This window comes from Nothobranchius furzeri, chromosome 14 (genome assembly GCF_043380555.1).
Source record: "Nothobranchius furzeri strain GRZ-AD chromosome 14, NfurGRZ-RIMD1, whole genome shotgun sequence".
Classification (NCBI taxonomy): domain Eukaryota; kingdom Metazoa; phylum Chordata; class Actinopteri; order Cyprinodontiformes; family Nothobranchiidae; genus Nothobranchius; species Nothobranchius furzeri.
The window spans coordinates 29,585,849-29,593,822 of record NC_091754.1 but is presented as its reverse complement, the minus strand read 5'-3'; positions in this window follow the sequence as shown (position 1 = coordinate 29,593,822).

The window sequence follows — 7,974 nt, the reverse complement described above, 5'->3', positions numbered from 1 at the left end:
ATGGATTCACCTAAAAACAGGAGCAGATTCAGTCTTTGTAATTGGCTGCTTGTAGAAAAGGTTAAAATGAATTATTTGCTGAGTTGTCTTTTCAGTATTAACAAATAATTTATGAGTACTGTTTTTTTGGAAGTGTCAATGAAAACATAAACTAATTAGATGGTTATGTTGTTCAGCAAATATTATATTTAATTATAAATCTCAGATTGTAACAGGTTATATTTATCATACTACTTGTGGCACTGTGTCATACATCATTCTGCATCATAGTGCATTGGAAAGCATTCATTATACATATTTATTTATATATTGTGCTACATAATTCCCTGTACCATACCACATGATAAATGGTAAATGGCCTGTATTTGATATGGCGCCGTCTAGAGTCCTGGAACTCCCCAAGGCACTTTACAACACAATCAGCCATTCACCCATTCACACACACACACATTCACACCCTGGTGGTGATGAGCTACATTGTAGCCACAGCTGCCCTGGGGCATTGCATTGAAGTATCATACCGCATCATATTATTTCAGATCAGATAATTAATGAAATTATAGTTTGAATTCTAACCCGTTAAATTATGTAATTTATTTTATTGTTCTGTATTGTTATTTCCTTATGTTGCATTTCACTTTATTGTAATGTATTGTTTTTAGTCGTGTAATGTAGTTTTGCCTTGTGCTGTATCTCATAGCCAGTGGCGGAGCTAACAGTTTGGGGGCCCACGGCACAAAGGCATGGGACCTCAGCTGTGTTTCTGAACCTTTTCAGCCCTTACTTACAAAAATGCACTAGATGGACCTTCTTGCTGTTCATTCGCAGCATTAACATTAATTTCATTAATTTTCACTAATTGTATGCAGCACCTTAAAGAAATCTGCTCTGGCAATATTGCTACAAAACTTTATTGCTTCTTTCGCTCTTCAACAAAACTTTGGATGGCCTTTCTTCATTTTGTACAGCTGTTTTACATCACCTCCTTCTTCTTGACATCAGATGACCAACTCGCTCACCAGGCATGCTCCTCCGCTGCTGTGGTCACATCCATTGAAACACTTTCACAAGGCAGTCTGATGTAACTTCAGCATAATGTTCTTTTCTTACAACGACAGGGTTAATTTTAAATGAAAACGATTTTAAACATCTTTACTAAGTAAAAACATCTTTGAGCTAAAAGCCTTTTCTCAGTTACATTTCTCACGAGAATCCCAACTGTGCAATCAGAGGGGCAGCAGTAGATCAGGAGGTAGAGCGGGTTGTCCAGTAATCGGAGGGTTGTAGGATAGATCCCGGCTCCCTTTAAAGCTACTGTTGTGTCCTTGGGCAAGACACTTAACCCAGCTTGCCTGCTGGTGAGGGACTGGCAACCTCGCCTCTGTCAGTGTGCCCCAGGGCAGCTGTGGCCACATTGTAGCTCATCCTCACCAGTGTGACTGTGTGTGTGTGTGCATGGGTGAATGATTGTGTTGTAAAGCACCTTGGGGGGTTCTAGGACTTAGGAAGACGCCATTTAACATTAAGTGTTTATTGTTGGACTCTTAAAGTGTTTGGGGTCCAAGACCCACCTTTGCCTAATAGTAAGTCTGCTCATAGCATCACATTGTTTTAAATTACATACAGAATAGGTTCATGTTTGTTGTTGTTTATGTTGTTTCTTATTCAGTTTTGTTCTCCGTGTCAACATTTCTTTCTTTTATTCTAAGGAGTTGTTCTTTTCAAATCTGGATGTTAAATCGGATTAAAATGCTTCAGTGTATTTATAATCACTGTTATTTTAATAATCTGCTTTCTTCCTCTACTGTAATCTCTACCGTGCAGATTTCAGTGTCTAATCTGACTGCAGCTAGGATTCTCTGCGAGACATTTAGCTGAAAAGGTTTCAGCTCAGAGGTTTCCTGCTCTGACCTGAAGAGACAAACTCCTCTTATTCCAAGTGTAGAAGTGTCTGGGCAGAGGAAGCTGTCACCTTCGGGACATCTGGACACAAGCAGGGCGCGTCCACACAGGCAAACCTCTGGGACAGCCGTGCCAGAAAAACACAGGCCCCCGTGATCTGACGCCAGTGTTATGTTAATTTGATTTGTTAATTCAGTGACCCTGTTTGAGGGAAATCTGTCACCAACACCTGTCACCATTTCCCAAGGCAAGGACACAGATCCGCTGTGACACTGGTTTCATTAAATCAACTGAACAGGTCTCCCATAACAGCATTTGGTGGAAGGCACCATCAATTCTTATACATTTAGATCACAGGAATTAGAGATGACACCGAGGAGCTGCGTCCTACTGTTTCACAGGGTGGAGCTGCACTCAAGTCTAACTCTTTCTCTGTCTTCTGCTTTTGTTGTTTGCGATTGAGACCGTGAACCCAGCGAGTGTATTTTCATCCTGTCTCTCGCAGCCTCTCCCCCAGAAAAGATGGCGACTGATGTATTTTTCAGACATGGCTCCACAATCAAAGAGGCTATTGTGGCCTTTCTGATGCGTCATGTAATTTTTATAAAGCGCGTAGCAGAGGAGAGTCAGAGAGAGCAACTGCAGCTCTGAACAGCCTAATGTCTGTTTGCCTTTTCCTCTGACGGGCTGTCTTTGCTCCTGTCTATCTTACATCCTCTCCACTTACTTGCCTTTTAGTGGATCAAGGCCGTTCAAGGAGCATCTCACCACAGGGCCCAATGTCAGTCGGAGCATGTTGGATGTGCCGAGATGTCAGAGCTCAGCCAAGAAACGGGGGAAATCAAGGCTGGGATATGGTCGCAACCACACAAGCGAGTGCTGGATTTGCATATTGTAAGATTGTCACGCCGCGTGTGAGAAGTGTGTTGCAGCATCTGCGTGGACACGCACACGTTTTTCATTCAGTAACAGACTTGGACAGGAAGCCCAGGCCTTCACGTGGTTCCCTCAGCTGCGCGTCTGGCACGTCTTCAGCCCACTGAGTGTTTTTCTAATGATTCAATTGGCTCAATGAGCATATGCTCTCCACTGCATCATAAACTTCAATTAGACGTGTTGTAATGCGATTTGAGCGTCTGTGTGGGTCCAGGTTTGGGGCGAAAATGAGACGAGGAAAGATGTTGTTTACTCATCTAACTTCTGCGCTTCTGCACAAGTGATGCAAAGAGAAATTGTATGGAAGGTTGAAAATTATGAAATGATCAGAAGAAAAACAGCAGAATCCTCCTGAAAATGTACCTCTCTACACCATATATCAGCAGAAATCCTAAGATGCAAGACGTTAGGCTGTCAAAACAATATTCTGCAGACCTTGGTGAGATGTTATGGATTGACGGGAGATGTGACCCGAACAGGAGGTCAGAGGTGGCTATTCTAAATCATCCACCTTTACTTTAGGAGCAGGTAAACACAAAAGTATTAAAATGAAAACAGTAATAAATAATTATTATTTCACCTGGTGCAGGTAGCATCCTGAACAGCCTGACCCCTTCTTTCCACTGGATGTGAAAGTGGCGCGAAACGGCCGTGAAACGTACTACGCCGCAATGGCTGCCGCTATAGTGAACACTTTTCTTTTCACCGGCCGCCAAGTGTGACATTGTGGGCGTGTCCCAGAAGCGAAGGGACGCCATCATTACGTTTCAAGTCTGTTTTTTAACACTACGCTTCCAAAACACATCAAACTTCACATTTCTGAACGAGCCAGACAGGAAGTCAAACACAAAAGCAGTGTCAAACTTCTGGAATCTTTCAAAATAAAAGTTACGGTCAGTTCAACCGAAAACAGAAAATAAACCACAGGTCTTTTTGGATACACACAGCTGCTTTTTAATGAAATCACGCGTGGTGTTACAATTCTCCCGTGACTTTGTGACCTCACAGGATCAGCTGCGTGGAACGCTTACTCGCCTGCTTTGCGTCAGAATCACTCCCAACTTGGAATGAACTCGCAGGGTAAAACGTCGCCATTACGTTTCGCCACACTTTAACGGCCGATGGCAAGCCGAGGTCAGTCAGGAGAAAGAGTTTTATGCGTGAGGTAAAAGCTCGTGTGAGACCAAAACTGTAACATCTTGAAAACAGCTCCAATCTTTTTAATCACTCGGCAACATCATTTTATAAACCTTTACTGCTGAGTTAGCCTCAGGTGATTACTTTGGCAGAAGTATTTGAAGGTTCCTGGAGGACTTTACCCCATAACTGCTATATTTGTTGCTGCTTCTGATTTCAATGTTGGTGAAAAAAACTCTAAATTCAATAAAATAGTCATGAAATGTGGAATTGACATGGTTTAAAAATACCGTTAAAGAGCAAGTCACCCCCTGTCAGATTCTTACTCAACTCCCACTTCCTGTTTGAAAAATGCAACAAATGCTGTTGCCTAGCAGACCGAGAGTGTGGAGCCGCTAACAAATACACACACACGACATTGTGACATCATAATGTACCATCTTACATCATTGTGTACCTCTTAGCCAAGAGTGATGGCAGATTTAAATTCAAATGCAGCGCTGAGTTTTTGCCTGATGACGGTGCATCGCTGACAGTTTTAGGCAGAATATTTAAATTTTAACTAAGATGCACTAAAATGCCACATTATTGACTACATTTGTCTACAGCACAATCAGACATGCATTTATATAGTTTATCAGAAAAAATAGTTGATTTGGGGGTGACTTGCTCTTTAAATGAAAATTAGACAGTATCTCTGAAACGCTTCAGTCTTGTCGCATGTCCTGTTGGAGACGGGAGCTTTTCCTCCAGAAAGTGGGAAACAATCACATTTTAAACAGTAAAAATAAATTTTAAAAGTAATCCTGGCGCAAAATACGAGCTCAAGTTGTTTTTAGTTTCATGCAAACCTATTTTGTTCTACTAAAAGTGTGTTCATAAACACCTGAAGGAAAAGAGCCATTCCATAATAAAAATCAAATCTGACAACGTTTAAATCTCTCATGGATAGTTGAGTTCTTCACAGCAGAGACTTAAAAAGCTCCAGTTGTTATTTTACAAACTGCAGCACAGCTGGATGTTAGAGAACTTAACTGTTCTGAGACAAAATGAGATTTTAGAAGGGTTTTCAGACAAAAAGTTCATGAATTCAAGCAGTGTTTAAAACTCTGCTCACGTTTGTGCTCAAAATAATCACAAGCTGTTGACTTTTACTTTGTCAAAAATGTTTTGCATTTTTTTCTAAGGGACACTCTAAAAAAGTCAAAATAAATTCAGTTGCTAACATATCTGAGGCAGCAAAGTGTCACAGCTGTGGGTCGGCACTGTCAGCTTCACAGAGGCTTTTCCTCCCAGTTTAACCAGTTAAACTGGGTGGGAGCCAACAGTTCATCTCTGCACCACCTCATGTTCTCAGCTGCCACGTCTCCCCGCCTGCCGTGGATGTTTACTGCTAAATATTGATAGACATCTGGAGTGCCATTCATCCCCCTTCAACTTCAGCATCCCAGTGAAGTAGGCCCAGCCCTCTCTGCTGAGTGTGTCACGCATACACACACATATGCACGCACGCACGCACGCACGCACACACGTGTGTTCAAAGGCACCTGGGGGGGGGGGGGGGGGGGTTTGGCATGATTGCGATGCACGGCCTTGGCCACAGAAGCAAGCCGATGGATTAAAGAAAAGTGTCTTGTGTCTCAGAGGATTGGCGTTTGGCAGATAACTGGAATTGTGATTGCATGAATATGCCTCTTCTTAACGGCAGAATCTACATCACAAACACTTTAAAGGGATGAATCCTTGTGCACCAAATAGCTCCTGCAGCTGATTTTGCTTTTATCACTGATAACCCTTAAAAAAACAAGGTACGTCTTCAGCCACGTGTCAGCGACGCGTTATTGTTCGTCTTTCAGGGCATCGCTGGAGGAAACATGACCTGATCTTTCAGGGAAAAAAGAGGCTAATTTTGGATAAACTGTCGGAACGCATCAGCAGAACTGACGGCGTACCAGCAGGTCTGCTTTCACCACAAGCCTCTTCATGGTGCAGAGAGATCACTTGTGCAGGGTCTGATTGGAAACATGTGTTGTGTGAGCACCACGGAGAGAATGAGCCTCCATCTTATTATCGGAGAACTCAGAGAACACTATGCTGGGGGTTATTAGACACACAAAGAAGAAAAAATACACCAAGAAGGTTCTTTTGTCTTTTCCTAATTATTCATGTCCAGAAGGGATGCTCTCTCTTCTTTGTTTCTGTCAACTGACAAATGTGCAGGTACGATGGGGCAGCCAGTGTGTGTGTGTGTGTGTGTGTGTGTGTGTGTGTGTGTGTGTGTGTGTGTGTGTGTGTGTGTGTGTGTGTGTGTGTGTGTGTGTGCAGGATGCCAGTTAAATGCACAACCATCTTTTTGTCCACACTGTGTGTGTCTGTATATTTTATCATCAGATGCAGTGTGGCCATCTCTGAGCTGCAGCCTGGCCACGCTGGAAGCAGCAGCTTTTCTCCACAGTCCAAATCAAAGCGAGGAAGGAAGCGGAATGATGATCCCAGCAGGTTGAGCTGATGGGCTCTTTAAATCTGCCGCGGAAAAAACAGCAGCTCGGCGGCGACCCTGCCCCATGCCTCTAATCGCCTCAAATGAAGTCGTGAAGGAAACGCAGCGCTGCCAGCCTGAGCTCTCCTGTTCTGGAAGGTGCAGCGGCACTTGTTTGTGCAGAATGTCTGGCAATTAAAAATAATTGGGAAGCAGGTTTGCTCGGGAATCTTCCAAGAATGCCAGTTATGATCTAATGAAGCTTCATTAGGCATGCTGAAAGCGGAGAGCGCCGTATGACAACGGCAATTAGCCAGGATCATAGGCAAAAAAATAATCATTAAAAAAAAGCCCCGGCCAAGATTAGCTTTTCACTTAATGACCAATTCATTAGCTAATTGATTTGTTATTAGTTACAGGCAGAGACGGCTGTTTGGGGTGCTGGAGCTGGTAATTAACACAGCATTTACACCATTAGTCAATTGCCTAATTTCCCAGGAAAACAACTTTGGAGGGGAGCATAGCTGCAGGCTTTGGGCCATTAGTGCCACATAGCTCTTTCTCCTCTGCTGTCTTATCTTCTTTTTACTCAGATAAGAATACCTGTAAGCTCATGGGTCTTTAATTAATACCTATGAATGTGATCATGAGCCTTTTTGAGATGAGATGGATGGGGAAAGGACAAACGGATGAGAGGTGATGAAATAAGAAGAAAACCGTAAAGAAATCATAAAAAACTACCAAGTTTTTTGTTTTTCTTATTTGATTTGACACCTTTCAGGCGCACATCTGTGCTGCTCGAACCTACAAGTTAGGTGTTTCCCATTAACTGAGAGATAAATGAGATTAGCCTCATAAGCTGCTGTGGTCTTCTGTGTTTTGGCTTGAAGCAGATGAAGATGGATGGACGGGAAGTGACAAGAGCTCCCTGACTAGAGCCTTCCTCGAAATAACATTTAATTCACACAATTTTATGTGAAAATAAAAATAAACGTAGGATGAAAACTGCTCATTTCAGGTTTTCTAGCTGTTGATCTATCCAATAATTTGTTGATGAAGTAACATTTTTGCAGGGTTTTTACTGAAAGCTGCCTGTAATGTTGTGAAAAATGACATTCTGAGTGTTTCTAGTAAATTTTCATTCCTGCTCTCTGTCTCAGCCCTGCTTGTCCAGCTGCATCTAAATGCACTGACTTTACAAAAGATCGCTCACCTTTCACCGCTGCCAAAAATTCCTCCTGCCTAACTATGCAACAGTGACAAGCGCTTGTCTGTCTGTCCTCCACACATCCCAAATGTCAAAACAGAGGCACGCTGTGATAAGTCAAAAATACTACACGCCATCAGTCTCGGCTGCACCCGGTGTCCACATGTCATCCTAACACGTCAAACAATGTTTAAAACCTACAAATAAAAAAATAAAAATAAAGGCGACTTCTGGATTTGTGTGCAGTGGCTGGAGTTCAGGCCTCCGTCTCTTTGGAGGGCAGATGAAAGATTCAAAGAGATGAGGTGATAGA